General features: G+C 39.0%; 1 protein-coding gene across 2 annotated transcripts in view; it reads left to right on the top strand.

Moving 5' to 3' along the window:
- The first annotated feature begins 566 nt into the window (after positions 1-566).
- FRS2 (fibroblast growth factor receptor substrate 2) overlaps positions 567-14544 on the top strand; it is a 112964-nt gene continuing 98986 nt past the window's right edge. For both annotated transcript variants that reach the window (XM_061206560.1, XM_061206561.1), the window contains exon 1: positions 567-696. The gene's annotated coding sequence lies outside the window, so the exon portion shown is untranslated. The remainder of the gene's footprint in view (positions 697-14544) is intronic.

Genomic DNA, 14544 nt, shown 5'->3' with positions numbered 1-14544 from the left:
CACAACATGAGTTAAAATAAAATCAAGAACCGAAGTTTGTGGTGTTGGGTTTGGTTTCCTCCTCTGCAAGACGTAGATAATAGCACCAACCTCAAGGGATTTGAGGACGATTAACTGAGTGAAGCACCGAAGCGCTTAATACAGTGTGTATCACGCAGTTAGTGATCAATAAATGTTAACTATCATTATTTTTAAAGGAGGTAGATTGGAGTGGTACGAATACTGGAGAGAGTCGGAGGGCGGGTGTAGGCGCTGGATCCTTGCACCTAAATTTTCTGATCCCCGGTTTCCTCCTCTGTACAATCAGGTGGCCTGAGTGGAACACGTCGAAGAGCGGTAAAGGATACAGCCGGAGTTCGGGGAAACGAGGGGCCAAGGGGCAGAAAGGGTTAGCGACCAGCCCGGGGGCGGACTTGCGGGAGCCCTCGGAGAGACCCCGCCCCGCCCCGCCCCGCCCCGCCCCGCCCCGCCTCGGAGGCCCTGGCAACTCCAGCCCGGGAGCAGTTCCGGTGCCAAAACCCTTCCCTCCCCCGCTCCCCCGGAAGTGCTTTTCCAGGGTTCGGGCCGGAGAGAGGCCTTGTAGGTACAGACGCTGAGGCTCGGTCGGCTCCGAGGAGGGGCTCCTGCCCGGGTGGGAGTCTGGGGTTCTGCGCCCGCCAACCCGCGCCTTGCCCCCTCCCAGCTCCCGGGCCGACGGTGAGTGGCCGGCGGAGTGAACTGTGACGGCCGCGGGCCGCGTCGGCGCTGGCGCTCTCGGGCCCCCGCTGCCCGCTCCGGGCTGCGGGCTGGGCTGTCGGGGTTCGAGAAAGGGGGTTGTCGACCGCCGCGGTCTTCGCCCAGCCCGCGGGGCGGGAAGGAGCGGGCGGTGGGGCCGTGGGGTGGGCGGGGCGGAGCCGGGGAGGGGGTTCCCGGAGCTGTTGTTGCTGTTGGGACTTGAAAGTAAGAATGGGCTGGGCCTCCGTCCATCCAACCCCCTTATTTCTGCTCCCCCAGATCGTCGCGCTGCCTCCTGGATTTGGTTTTCTCTGTCCGACCCGGGTCTGGGAATCTGGACGTCAGACCCAGTCTTGGGCTCTAGTTCCCGACTTCCGCGACCTCTGGGTCTGTCCTCGGGCTCAGTAATTAGCTGGGGTCCCAGAGGTGGTGTCTCCTTGGTCCCAGGGCGGGGCGAAGCGTGTGTAGATGCCGGAGATCTTTTGCAAGGCTTTCCATCTTAGACCCGCTTAGGGGTTGCCTACGGTCGATTTGGACTGCGCTTGGGACGGGTTCTGGATACGTAGGTCAGTGTGGCACCACCGTGCCTCCGATGATCTTTACTCACTCGAAAGCTTACTCAAGCTGTTGTTGAAGTCACTTCTTAAAAAAACAACTTGCTTGAGGAAAATCGGGAGCTCAGGTAAATTCCCTTATTTTCTTGGCAGACGTAAAAAATGATGCTTTCTCTAATCTACATTCCTAATTCTGTGGCTCTAAGAAGTCGCAGTTGGTTGATGAGTTTAGTCTGCGTTTGTTGCACGAATTTACTGCAAACGGTTGGAAAATTATTACGCCCCCTCTTTCCCGAAGTTTGTATACTTGGAATTGTCATTTTCCTTAACAGTTCATATTTGGAATGGTCATTTTCCTTAACTTGTAAAGAAAAATTGTTCTCGGTAACTCCAAGGAGGTTCTTTAGACTGTTACAGCTGTTCCTGCAATGCAGAGGTTCACACAGGTGGGCAGAAGTGTTTTGGTTTTTGTCTTTTGTTGTTGTTTTTTTTTAAATTTATAGTATGAGGTGTTTACTTCGGATAAATTGAGTATTTCCTAGAGGAGAAAGTGATGTAGGTAGTTGTTTTTAGGTAGTTGTTTTAGAACAGATTTTAGGTAGTTGTTTTAGAACAGATTTTAGGTAATAAACTTCTCCTGAAAGGTTTGTAGGAAATAGGATTTTCCACATTTAATGGTGATTTTTAAATTATGATCATAAGGGAATGCAGTTACTGCAGATTTTGACTACCAGTAGATGACCATTGTTTTTGCAGTGTAAAGTATATGCACACCACCTTTGTGAAACCAGTGACACTTGCCTGCACTTCTCATCTTGTGCTTATATTAGGACTTACGCTGTAGTTTTTTGGGGGTACTTATCTCATTTTCTCACCTCCCACCACTGGAAGGGGAGGTAGTCTCATGAATTAGGGAAAACAGACTGAAGTGACAAGTTCAGGGAGCTCTCTTATGCAAAAGAAGATTTATTTCAGGGTTGTTGATCTTCAACAGGCAAAGGGTGGATGATTTTTAAAGTCCCTGGAAAAAATTGTGGAGTGGAGATTAGTTGCTCAACTTTTAGATTTAGATGAAAACTGTAGATTCTTAGCTATTTGAAATGCTCTAATTGTTTAGAGCCTATGGTTGGAATATTGGAATTGAGAGAATCTGGAAATGGAGTCAAGTTAGATACGGTTGTGGATCTGTACTGAAGGTATGATAGTTAATGTGTTTTGAAGGGAAGGATTTCAAGAATTGTAAGAACAGAAAAAGGTAATTGGGGAAAATCAGATACCCTTAGTAAATTTAGTTATGTTTAGTTCAACAGATACTGAACATTTACATTGGAGATTATATCATTCAAGTCAATTCAACAGATATTGCTATGTTAGGCATCAGGCTATGTTAGGCAACCATGTAGGAGCAAGTAAAGATACAGCCTGTACAGCTAAGCTTCATGTTTTTGGCAATAATTTTTTTAAGGTTTGTCAGAAATCATGAAGAGCATATTAAATATTTAGGCATATTAAAATATTTTTCTAATTGGAGGTGAGTTCTTTGTGCTTCATGAAAATCACTGCTAGGCATTATAGGATGCAAAGATTAAATCTTGGGTCTTTAGGAATTTGAAAAATCTAGAAGGGGATGTCAGATATTTGTATAAAAATTTACAGCATATAGAAATATACGTTAATACTACATGAGTGGTTTGATCTAAAGTTTGGAGTTGTATGAAAGGAAAATGGATTCATTCTTAGTTAGAGTAAAATGGAAAGTGGTGGAGGTATAGGTATATTATAGGTATATTATATATATATATATAATACTTATAAAGTTAGCTCTGAAGCTCTTATTTATTGAGCATTTAGTGTATACCAGGCTCTATGCTAGTTGCTTTACATACATTTTCTAAGCCTCGTAACAACATCTAAGCATATTTCTTAATAATGAGGGCACTGATACTTAAATAAGTTAAGTAACTTACCCGGGCTATGTAGCTAGCAGGTAACTGAGCCCCAATTTGAATCCAGGTCTGCCTGGTGCCAAAGCCTGTGTGTTTTCGCTACAGCATGCTGCCTTGCAATAAACCAGCAGCCTGAGTTCAACACTGCAGAGGGTAAGACTTTTCTAAGACAAAAGTGTAGGGGCTGGGAGTAGGTGGATGAAGAAAGCTTTTTAAATAAAGGGAATGATGTGAGCACAAATGTGGAGGTGGGAAAGTTCATTGTGTCCTCAGAGGAAAGTTAGTGGACCAGATTACTTAGAATATAGGGTTCATTTTTGGGAATAAGAGATGAGGTTTGAAATTTAAATTGGGGCTGGATTGTGGAACATGGTTAAGTGCTGTATTTAGGAGTATTTGGGAAGTAATGAGAAACTACCAAGGTCTAATAGTGTAGTGTGTAGAATGATTTGTTGTAGACAGCCGACTTTCAATAGAGTATAAATAATAGGCAAGGGCAATGGTGTTGGTATGATTTAACTAGGTGGGTGGGAGGAGGGATTGTTGGGAAAGGTTTGGAGGAAATGGAGGTTGAAGATTACACTCATTTTAAGTGTGGGTGATGGCAGTGGTGGTACTATTACTAGAAATATGGACAAGAAGGTGCATAATGAGATCAGTTTTGAATATGGTAAGTTTTTTATATACTTGCCAAACAGTGGAAATGCTCAGAGGTTTTTGGAAATATGGGTTTGTAGTTCATGAGAGAGGTCAGTGCTAGGCATATATTAAACATGTGTGTAGAGAATAATATAAACAGATGTATTAGTTGAATCTGTATATGAAGATGAAAGAGCCAAGGGAGAGTTTAGATGGAAAGAAAAAAAAAAAACCCTTTATTTTAGATGGCATCTATTTAAAACAGAAGGAAAAGACACTAAATAGATAATTTTATTCAATGGGTAAAAAACTTGATAGTCTGTGTACTGCTCACTCACATTGCAGATTCAGATGGAGTAGAAAAGAATCCGATCATTGAAAATCTAATTGGGAAACAAAACTTTCTTGCCGTTGCTAGTAAGAATACTGTGCTATCATTACTCTATTTCAGAGAGGAAGTACTATTTCAGACTCATTTGGTTCAGGGTGTTAGTCTTTGGTTACTGTAGAGCTGTTTGGTCGTTCCTTTTGGACATTGGCAAGTGATATGGAAGCAATTCTCTGATATAGTATTCTCTTTATTTATATGTATGACTTTCAGTTTTGGTTTCAATATCAAGAACTTCTGATTATTCAAAGATAATTTTTGTGCCTCCTGTTACTACTGGCTGCTAATAGTGCTTTTCATAGAAAATGGTATTTAATTACATATTTTTCTTTCAACTCTCTTTTATAAGTACTTTTGATTAACATGAGTAGTTTTGTCTCTAATGTTTGGACTATCCTAGAGAGATAGAATGATAAGACACTCTTTATCCATCATATAATGATACATATATAAAAACTATATATTTTAATTTGGAAACTATTTAAGAACTATAGATTTACAGAACTTCGTGTGGTTTTCTGTTTAGATATTTAAGGGAACCTGTGTATCAGTGTATAAAAGATTGTAATTATTTGCAGAATGAGGCTTAGAGTTGTAACTTTTTGAGGGCAAGTTGATTATTTTTAGACTGAGTTACCATGGAAGTGTTTATTTCCTTCTTGATCATTCATACATTCCTTTTGTTTTTAGGAATATGGCTTTCACTCTGTGAAAGCCAGGCACTTGGGAACACGGAGGAGTCCTGTGTCAGTGTTGTCGGAGGCAGGGGTTTGTGTGTGCTTTGTCTGGGCTGGTTAGCTTAGTTGCCGTGAGCCTGCTATTCATGAGGCAAAGGTCAGGAGTTCCATTTAGCTTCAGTCTGAGTGATGGCCAGGGAGTACACCTCTCACTCCTGCCAGCTGTCTTGGAAATTCCTCGGTTGTCCTTGGTCACAAAGGTGACTGGATTGGGATGGATCTTTTTACCACTGGAAGAATATTAGAGGAAATTTAGCATGATGGTTAGGAACTCTGACTCTGGAATCAGACAGACCCGTGTCAAAATTCTTGGTCTGTGACCTTGGGAGAGTCCCTAAACCCCTCCAAGCCTCGATTACCTCATTATTGAATAGGTTAATATTTGGTTTGGGCATGTGCTACCATTGCTTTCTTTTTCCAAGTGGGAGTTAGCTGCTTAGACCCGTGGTTCCCAAATGTTGGACTGTGGAGCGGTGTCAGTCCACGACAAAGTTTTCACTTGTCTGAAGTGAAATGAGAATGAGTGAACTTCTCATAAACCTACACTTACTGAATTTAGAAGATAATATTTTTTTTTCTAAAATTATCTCTTACCATTTTTGGTATAAGCATATTAGATTTTTTTTAATGAAATAATGGTGATAGTAATTGGTAGTTATTTTCTTTTTAAATGTCTTTGGCAGAATAAAAGTTGGCAACTCTGTGTTCGTTCCCCCCCCCGCTCCCCACCTTTTCTGTCCCCTAAAGATTACGACTTTGTGAAATCTGAAAATCTTGGTTTAAACAGAGCCAGGAGATTGGGGGGGGAGTATTCATCCAACATATTTATGCATATTCAAGTTAGGTTTGGGGTACATTCTACCCTTCAACTACTGTACAGTGGCTGTATTGTGATTCTCACCTCCATTGCATCTAATTTTGTCAAGTTTTACATTAATACTTATAGCACATTTCAAGGAGCAGTTCAGATTGTTTTCAGTTGAGTTCAAACAAGTTGCTCCAAATTATTTGTTTAAAGCTGTGTTTCTCAACCGGAGTCCCATGAGGAGACCAGCGAACCGTGGGGGCCGCTGCTGTAAGTCATCCTCTGTTGATGAGCCAGGAAGACAAATACCTCGCCTTTGACATAGTGAAGTAGCAGAAAGTGGCTTTCCTTTTCACCTCTCCTGCAGGATCGTTGAAGCTAGAGTGAGAAAATCTTCGTTTAATATAGCAAGTAAACCTTGTACACATATTGGTATTCAGAATGCTTTCTAGAGAAAGAGAATAGTTCAGTACTTTGCATAATGGGTTATGTAAGTGGAGCCCCAGAAGTCCTCCTGAGGACACAAAACAATTATTAGCATAAGTGTTTATTGAAATTGCATTCAGCTGTTTAGATGAGAAGCTTATTGACCCCCTGGTTCACTTAGAGTTGGGGGAAAACTTAAGTTGCAAACCTAGCCTAAGTGACTGTTAAATTAAGGCTTAACATTTGTTTCCTTCGAATGTTTTTGGTTAGGTAATTTTAAAAATTCGAGTGCTATAGAAATACTTAATTTGTGTTAGAATGCCTAAAGCAAAATGTTCAGGTTAAGCTGAAACAGCTTAGACCCTCTGTCCTTTAATTTTAAAGAAAGTGGAGGTTTGCTGCTTTAGGTATTAAGGATGCTATTGTTTTATAGAGTTTTGTTGTACATCATTGTTTCTGTTAAATTAAAAAATCATGTAGAATTCATTTATTTTAAGAATGCTTAAATTTTTCCTCCTAAGTGCTGCCGACGGCAGAAATGAATGGTATGTTCAGAAGTCTGGAGGTGCGGCCCAGAGTGTCCTGCTATAAGTAGAAAATTTCATGATGCCTATAGCGTTTTGTTTTTAAAAATTCATATGAATTTTGCATTTTGCTATTTTATATGTATGTAAACAGTATTTTAAAGTACTGCCAACTAAAGTTGGTGCCCCCAAGAAGGGTCATGTGTTCATCCTGTGGATTTTTGTATCCTTTTGATGTGGCTTGTATTACAATTTAGTAGCACTGTGCTTAACTATTTAATTTTGGCTCATTAAAAAAAAATCCTGTGTTCTGATGGTTTTGGTGAGACATGGGAGATGGTGAAGAGATCCTCACACTTTCTGCATATTTCTTAACAAACAGCAAACTATTTTAAAATACTACTAAGGAGCTGTAGTTTCATAGAAATAAAATGACTTTGAAAGGAGATTTAATAATTATGAAAGTAAGAACGTCTGAAAATTTAAGATTATTCAATTATCAGTATATTTTAATGTTATAAAAATATAGCAGCATTGTCTAATAAACTTACTGCAGTGATGGAAATATTCTGTATCTGCATTATTTAATATAGTGGACCTCAAATGGCTACTGAGCACTTAAATGTGTCTAGTGTTAACAGAGGAACTGAATTTTAAATTTTATTTAATTTTAATTAACTTTAAGTGTGAACAGCCCCTTGTGGCTACTGTATTAGTGCTGCCCTCTAGGGTTAGGAAGACAAGAGGGAGAAGAGAGGTAAGGAATCTTCGTGCCACCCCTCAGCTCAGTTATAGGCAACGATTAGGCACTCAATAGGTAGTTGTTAAATAAAATAATGAATCTTTTAAAATTCTTTCAATTTTAAATACCAAGGTCTGGGACATATTCTAGATTTTTAGGGAATGATGACTAGCCTTTCGGTTTTTTTCTTGTGTTGATTTTTAAGATTTACTTTTATTACAAAAGCATATAGGATAATAAATGTACAACTTAAATAATTATAAAATGAACTACCATGTACCACTAACTAGCTTAAACAGTAGAACACTGCCTCTTTGAAGCCCCTTTGTACTTCTCACCACTTGTGTTCTCTGACATGCTTCCTAAGTAACCGCCATCTGAATTTTGTGTTAATCATTCCCTTGCTTTTCTTTTTTAATTTTGGTGAATGTATTTTTAAAAAATCCATTTTCCTCTCTCTTCACATTTGGAAGTTAAATTCTGTGTAGTTTTCCTTTATCTTAGTTCTCCCTGACTCCCAACAAATTAGATATTATTGTTGTTTTAAACACTGTTGCTTTGATTTGCCTATATATTTACAAGTGTCTTTGCTCATTTCCATTTGCATCTCAGACTTCCTGTCTGGGATCTGGGATCAGATAATTTTCTCTCTGCCTGAATATCCTTTAGAGGGTCTGTTGTTGAAAAACTTTTTATTTGTTTGAAAGTACCTTAGTCTTATTCCTGAAGGTAGCTTTTCTGAGTGTGCATTCAATGCTAGCAATTATTTTTTTCTTTATTATAGATCTTATTCCATTTTCTTCTGGCTTTTATTGCTGTTGAAAAATTGGTAATTCATGTAATTTGTCATTCCTTTAGAGATACAGCTGGCCCTCCATATCTGCAGGTTCTGCATCCTTGGATTCAACCACCTATGGGTTGAAATATTTGGAAAAAAATTCTAGAAAGTTCCAAAAAGCAAAACTTGAATTTGTTGCATGTTGGCAGCTATCTATATAGCATTTCCACCGTATTAAGTATTAGAAGAAATCTAGAGTATACAGGAGGACATGCATGGGTTATATGCAAATACTCACAATTTTATATAAGGCACTTGAACATCGGAGGGGTATCCTGTGGCGTCTTGGAACCGTTCCTGTTTGGATAACCGAGAGACGACTGTATCTGTTGTTTCATTATAGCTAGTTTTAGAATCTTTTCTTTGTCCTTGGTGTTCTGCACTTTCATTTTGATATGTCTAGAAGACGGTTTCTTTTATTTATCATGCTTGGTATTCAGTAGGCTTTGGAATCTGAAGATTGGTGTCTTTCAACAATTTTGGAGAACTGTTGGCCATTTTCTCCTCAGATTTTATTTTCTATACTTTCTATCTGAAACTTGTATTTGAAGTATGTTAGATCTTTTTACTCTATCCACCAGGCCTCTTAACCTGTTTTTTATATTTTCCATTTCTGTATTTTTCTGTATTGTGTTCTGGATAATTAGTATCTTTTCTTCCAGTTAGCTAATTCTCACTTCAGCTTTGTTCACCTGTTTTATTGAATTTTTTCACTTTATTTTAACAACTATATCAATTTTTTTTTATTGTGGTAAAACATACATAAATAGAATTTACCATTTTAACCATTTTAAAGTGTACAGGTCAGTGACATTAAGTATATTCACATTGTTGTGCAATTATCACCACTGTCCATCTCCAGGACTTTTTTCATCATCATAAACTTCATGAAGTCAGTACCCATTCAATGATAAGTCCCTGTTCCCTCTTCACCCAGCCCCTGGCAACAACTATTTTACTTCTATGAATTTAACTATTCTAGGTACCTCATATACGTGGATCATACAATATTTGTCCTTTTGTCTGGCTCATTTCACTCAGCATAATGTCTTTAGGGTTCATCTGTGTTGTACCATGTTTACTGAGTTTCTAAAAATTTCCATTTACTATGTTTTTTTAATCTCTAGAAGTTCCGTTCAGTTCCTTTTTAAGACTGTTTATCCTTTTTTTGTAGTTATTCCTTTTTTAGTCATGTTCTCAAGATATCTTTTATTTCTTAAAAATCTATTAAATATACTTATTTTATATTTGTCTGATAATTCCAGTATCTGAAGTCTTTTTTTTTTTTTTTAATAAACTTATTTATTTATTTTTTATTTTTGGCTGCATTGGGTCTTCGTTGCCATGTGCGGGCTTTTTTTAGTTGCGGTGAGCGGGGGCTGTTCTTTGTTGCGGTGCGCAGGCTTCTCATTGCGGTGGCTTCTCTTGTTGCGGAGCACGGGCTCTAGGCATGTGGGCTTCGGTAGTTGTGGCATGTGGACTCAGTAGTTGTGGCTTGCGGGCTCTAGAGTGCAGGCTCAGTAGTTGTGGTGCATGGGCTTAGTTGCTCTGCGGCATATGGGATCTTCCCGGCCCAGGGCTCAAATCCTTGTCCCCTGCATTGGCAGGCGGATTCTTAACCACTGTGCCACCAGGGAATACAGTATCTGAAGTCTTTGCAGATGTGATTCTGCTGTTTGTTTTGCTGGCTCTTGCTCATGGTGCTGTGTTTTCCTAATTTGTTTTGTAAGTGGACTGTGAAGTTCCTTAGAACTTTCTCTCTATTAATTTTGCAGAGTGATTTTTAAAAAATAGTATATAGCTTAGAGCTTATAAGTAACCCCCTGGAGATTAGTATCCTGTGTTCTTAAACTTTTTATTTTGAAATAATTTCTAACTTATAGTAAAGTTGCAAGAGTGATATAGTAGACTCTTACACCCTTTACCTGTATTTACCAATTTTTAACATTTTGCCATATTTGTCTTAGGCACACACACACATTATTATTTATTTTTGTGAACCATTGAAGAGTATGTTGCATGCCTTTTTTACTTCTTAATACCCCAGGGTGTATTTTCTAAGGATAAGGTATTCTTTTATGTAATCACAGTACCGTTATCAAATTCCAAAATTTAACATTGATAAATACTTTAGCCTGCGTACACTTTATATTCCAATTCTGTAAATTTGATCATATCTTGTATTTGGTTGTCCTTTCTTTTTAGTCTCCTTTAAAGTGGAAGAGTTCCTTAGCTTCTCTTTGTCTTTTATGCAGTTAAAGAATATAGGTAAGTTATTTTATAGAAAGTTTTTCAATTTGGATTTGCCTGATTTGCCTCATGATTTCAGGTTATTTATTTTCAGCCAGACTACTACAAAAGGTATGTGTCCCTCTCAGGATGTCCCGTGGGGATATACATATGTCCGTTTGCCCCTCATTAGCGATTTTAATTTTGGTCAGGGTGTTGACTGGTTTATTCACTGTATAGTTACTGTTTTTCCCCTTACAATTAATAAGCAACCTGCAGGGAGATCCTAGCGTCGTGTTTTGCTTTTTCTTAATGAAAAGCTAAGTACAGTAATAATATATCTTTTCATTTGTATAGTGCTTTCTAGTTTGCCAAGCATTTTTTTTTTTTTTTTTTGGCTGCGTTGGGTCTTCGTTGCCACGTGGGCTTTCTCTGGTTGCAGCGAGTGGGGGTTACTCTTCGTTGTGGTGCGTGGGCTTGTCATTGCGGTGGCTTCTCTTGTTGCGGAGCACGGGCTCTAGGCGCGCAGGCTTCAGTAGTTGTGGCACGAGGGCTCAGTAGTTGTGGTGCACAGGCTTAGTTGCTCTGCAGCATGCGGGATCTTCCTGGACCAGGGCTCGAACCGGTGTCCCTTGCCTTGGCAGGCAGATTCTTAACCACTGTGCCACCAAGGAAGCCCCTGCCAAGCATTTTTATACATACTTTGTTTATTGCTTTTTTTTTAAAAAATTGCTTTTATTGTACTTCATTCTATTGCGTTTTTTACAAATCAAAGGTTTGTGGCAACCCTTTGTTGAGCAAGTCTATTGGCGCTATTTTTCCAATAGCATTTGCTTGCTTCATGTCTCTGTGTAATGTTTTGGTAATTCTCACAATATTTCAAACTTTTTCATTATTATTATTTGTTATGGTGATTTGTAATCAGTGATCTTTGATGTTAACTACTATGACTTTCTGAAGGCTCAGATGATGGTTAGCGTTTTTTTAGCAATAAAGGTTTTTTTTTTTTAAGGCAAACAACTTTTTATTGAAGTATGGTTGATTTAAAGTTTTTAAATTCAGGTATGTACATCGGTTTTTTTTAGATGTAATGCTGTTGTACACTTCATAGACTACAGGATAGCATAAACATAACTTTTACATGCACTGGGCAACCAGAAAAATTTGTGTGACTCGCTTTATTGTGATACTCACTTTATTGTGGTGGTTTGGAACTGAACCTGCAGTATGTCTTAGGTATGCCTGTATTTTATGATCTTATTTTAATCTTTATGGAAATAGTACCTATTTTATAGTTCTGGAAACTAAGACTCAGAAACATAGCTAGCTAGTAAGAGGTAGCATTGGAATTCAAACCCTTGTTTTCTGAAGTTTTTTTTCTTTAACTAGCTACAGTTGCTTTTTTTTTTTTTAATTTATTTTTATTTATTTATTTTTGGCTGCGTTGGGTTTTCGTTGCTGTGCACTGGCTTTCTCCAGTTGCGGTGAGCGGGGGCTACTCCTTGTTGCCGTGCGCGGGCTTCTCACTGCGGTGGCTTCTCTTGTTTCGGAGCATGGGCTCTAGGTGCGCGGGCTTCAGCAGTTGTGGCTCGCGGGCTCTAGAGTGCAGGCTCAGTAGTTGTGGCACATGGGCTTAGTTGCTCCGCGGCATGTGGGATCTTCCCAGACCAAGGCCTGAACCCGTACCCCCTGCAATGGCAGGCGGATTCTTAACCTCTGCGCCACCAGGGAAGCCCTACAGTTGCCTTTTAAGTTGGTAGATAGACTGTTAACTCAGGGCATGGTCTATGTCTTGTTTACTGTGTTGTCAGTACTTCAGACTGTTGAATGAATAAATAACATATAGACATGAGTTGCTATCTGACTTAAGGGTCTTATATGGTAGCAGTTCTAATGTAACTGTATTACTTATTCACATATTTTATATTTATGTATAAATATAGGTATATGTATAATGTGTAAGTATATATAGGTATATGATAATGTACATAATTACTTAGAGCTTAAAGCTTGTGTAGAAGGATTTTCTGATGCTTTGCATAACTGTAGCTAAGATTTTTTTCAGATTAAAAAGTTAATGGATTTGCACATAGCGAAGAAAATTTGGCTTTCTTTTTCTTGGCCACGCCACACGGCCTGTGGGACCTTAGTTTCCTGACCCGGGATTGAACCTGGGCCTTCAGCAGTGAGAGTGTGGAGTCCTAACCACTGGACCTCCGGGGGATTCCCCCAAATTTGGCTTTTGTAAAGGCATTAGGTGATAAAGATCAGTGAGGCAGATTTTCTGATATTAGTTCAATTCTTTTTCTAATTGTTAAACTAGTCTTGAAGATTTTGCTGATCGGAGGAAATGACTTAAAGTTTTTCTAAGGTCAACTTTTTCACCGATACTAGAATGTAGTGTTGGTTAATGTAATCTTTTGACCTGGTGAATTGGTAGAAGCTGGGCCCTATCCACATTCACCTTTTTTTCCCCTCTTCCTTTCTACTTTCTACCTCCCGTTCTTGGTTAAAGCTGGAGGGACTTAGGCATAGAACCTTGGTTAGAACACGAATTCATCCCTCGGCTTCAGTTATTGGGAGCCTACTAGCTATCAGGAACCATGCTGGGGGGCTTCCCTGGTGGCGCAGTGGTTGAGAATCTGCTGCCAATGCAGGGGACACGGGTTCGAGCCCTGGTCTGGGAAGATCCCACATGCCGCGGAGCAACTAGGCCCGTGAGCCACAACTACTGAGCCTGCACGTCTGGAGCCTGTGCCCCGCAACAAGAGAGGCCACGACAGTGAAAGGCCTGCGCACCGCGATGAAGAGTGGCCCCCGCTTGCCGCAACTAGAGAAAGCCCTCGCATAGAAGTGAAGACCCAACACAGCCAAAAATAAATAAATTAATTAAAAAAAAAAAAAGAACCATGCTGGGTGCTGAGGTTAAAATGGTGAATTCAGATAGATGTGGTTGTTGTCATGGAGCACAATCCAGAGGTGATGAACTCTTATATCCCTTTGTATTAGTCATTTATATATTTAAGTTGAATATATGTAAGAAAATCTTATTTATATCTGCTGAAACTTTTCTGGCAAGGGAGAAAATTCTGAGGACTCTTACTTAATGGATTATATAAGTATAAGGTTTGAGACTGAAAACTACTCAGTTAAGCATGTTCTGAAAATTGACTGATAGCTTTAATTTAAATTGAAGCCTTTTATTAAAGCCTGACCTAAGTAAATTACGTTCAGTATAAAGACTGCCATTTGCTTCCTATGGGGTTTTATGAATAGTTACTAGGAGTAGTGTCTTGGAAGTTATATATTACATGGCTCTTTCACATTCCCTTGTCTCCCACTCCCTCAAAAAAGTCTAATGTTATACATGCAAGTGCATGTATATTTTTTTAACTTTTATTTTGAGGTAGAGATTTATAGAAAGTTGCAAAAATAGTATAGCCCTGTGTACTCTTCACTCAGTTTCCCCACAGTGACATCTTAGATAACTATCATACAATAGGAAAATGAGGAAATTGATATTGGGACGTTACTGTTGACTAGAATACAGGCCATGTACAGATATCACCTACATTTCTGTGTGTGTTTGTAGTTCTGTGCAGTTTTATCCCATATACAGTTTTGTTTAATCGCTACCACAATCAAGATACAGAACTGTTCCATCGCCACAGAACTCCTTAGTGCTACCTCTTTGTATTCACAGCCCATCCCCCCATCACTAGTTTTGTCATTTTGAGAATGCTGTAAGAATGTAATTATACAGTGTGTAACCTTTTGAGATGCATGTTTTAAAAATATAATTTGTTTTAATTGTAAATGTAAAATAACATTTCAGAAAGGTTAGATGGTAGAAAAAACAGATTTTGAATCTACCACTTTAATACAGTCATCATTTGGTGTTTTTTTTACGTCCCGTTTTTATGATGTTTTATATCATATTTATAGTGTATGCTCAATTTTGTTTGCTTTTTAAAAAAATTTTTTTATTTTTTGGCTGCACTG

Source organism: Eubalaena glacialis, chromosome 11 (assembly GCF_028564815.1).
Source record: "Eubalaena glacialis isolate mEubGla1 chromosome 11, mEubGla1.1.hap2.+ XY, whole genome shotgun sequence".
NCBI classification, from domain to species: domain Eukaryota; kingdom Metazoa; phylum Chordata; class Mammalia; order Artiodactyla; family Balaenidae; genus Eubalaena; species Eubalaena glacialis.
Note: the sequence above shows the minus strand (reverse complement) of the source record. Positions and strands in the feature narration are given on the sequence as shown.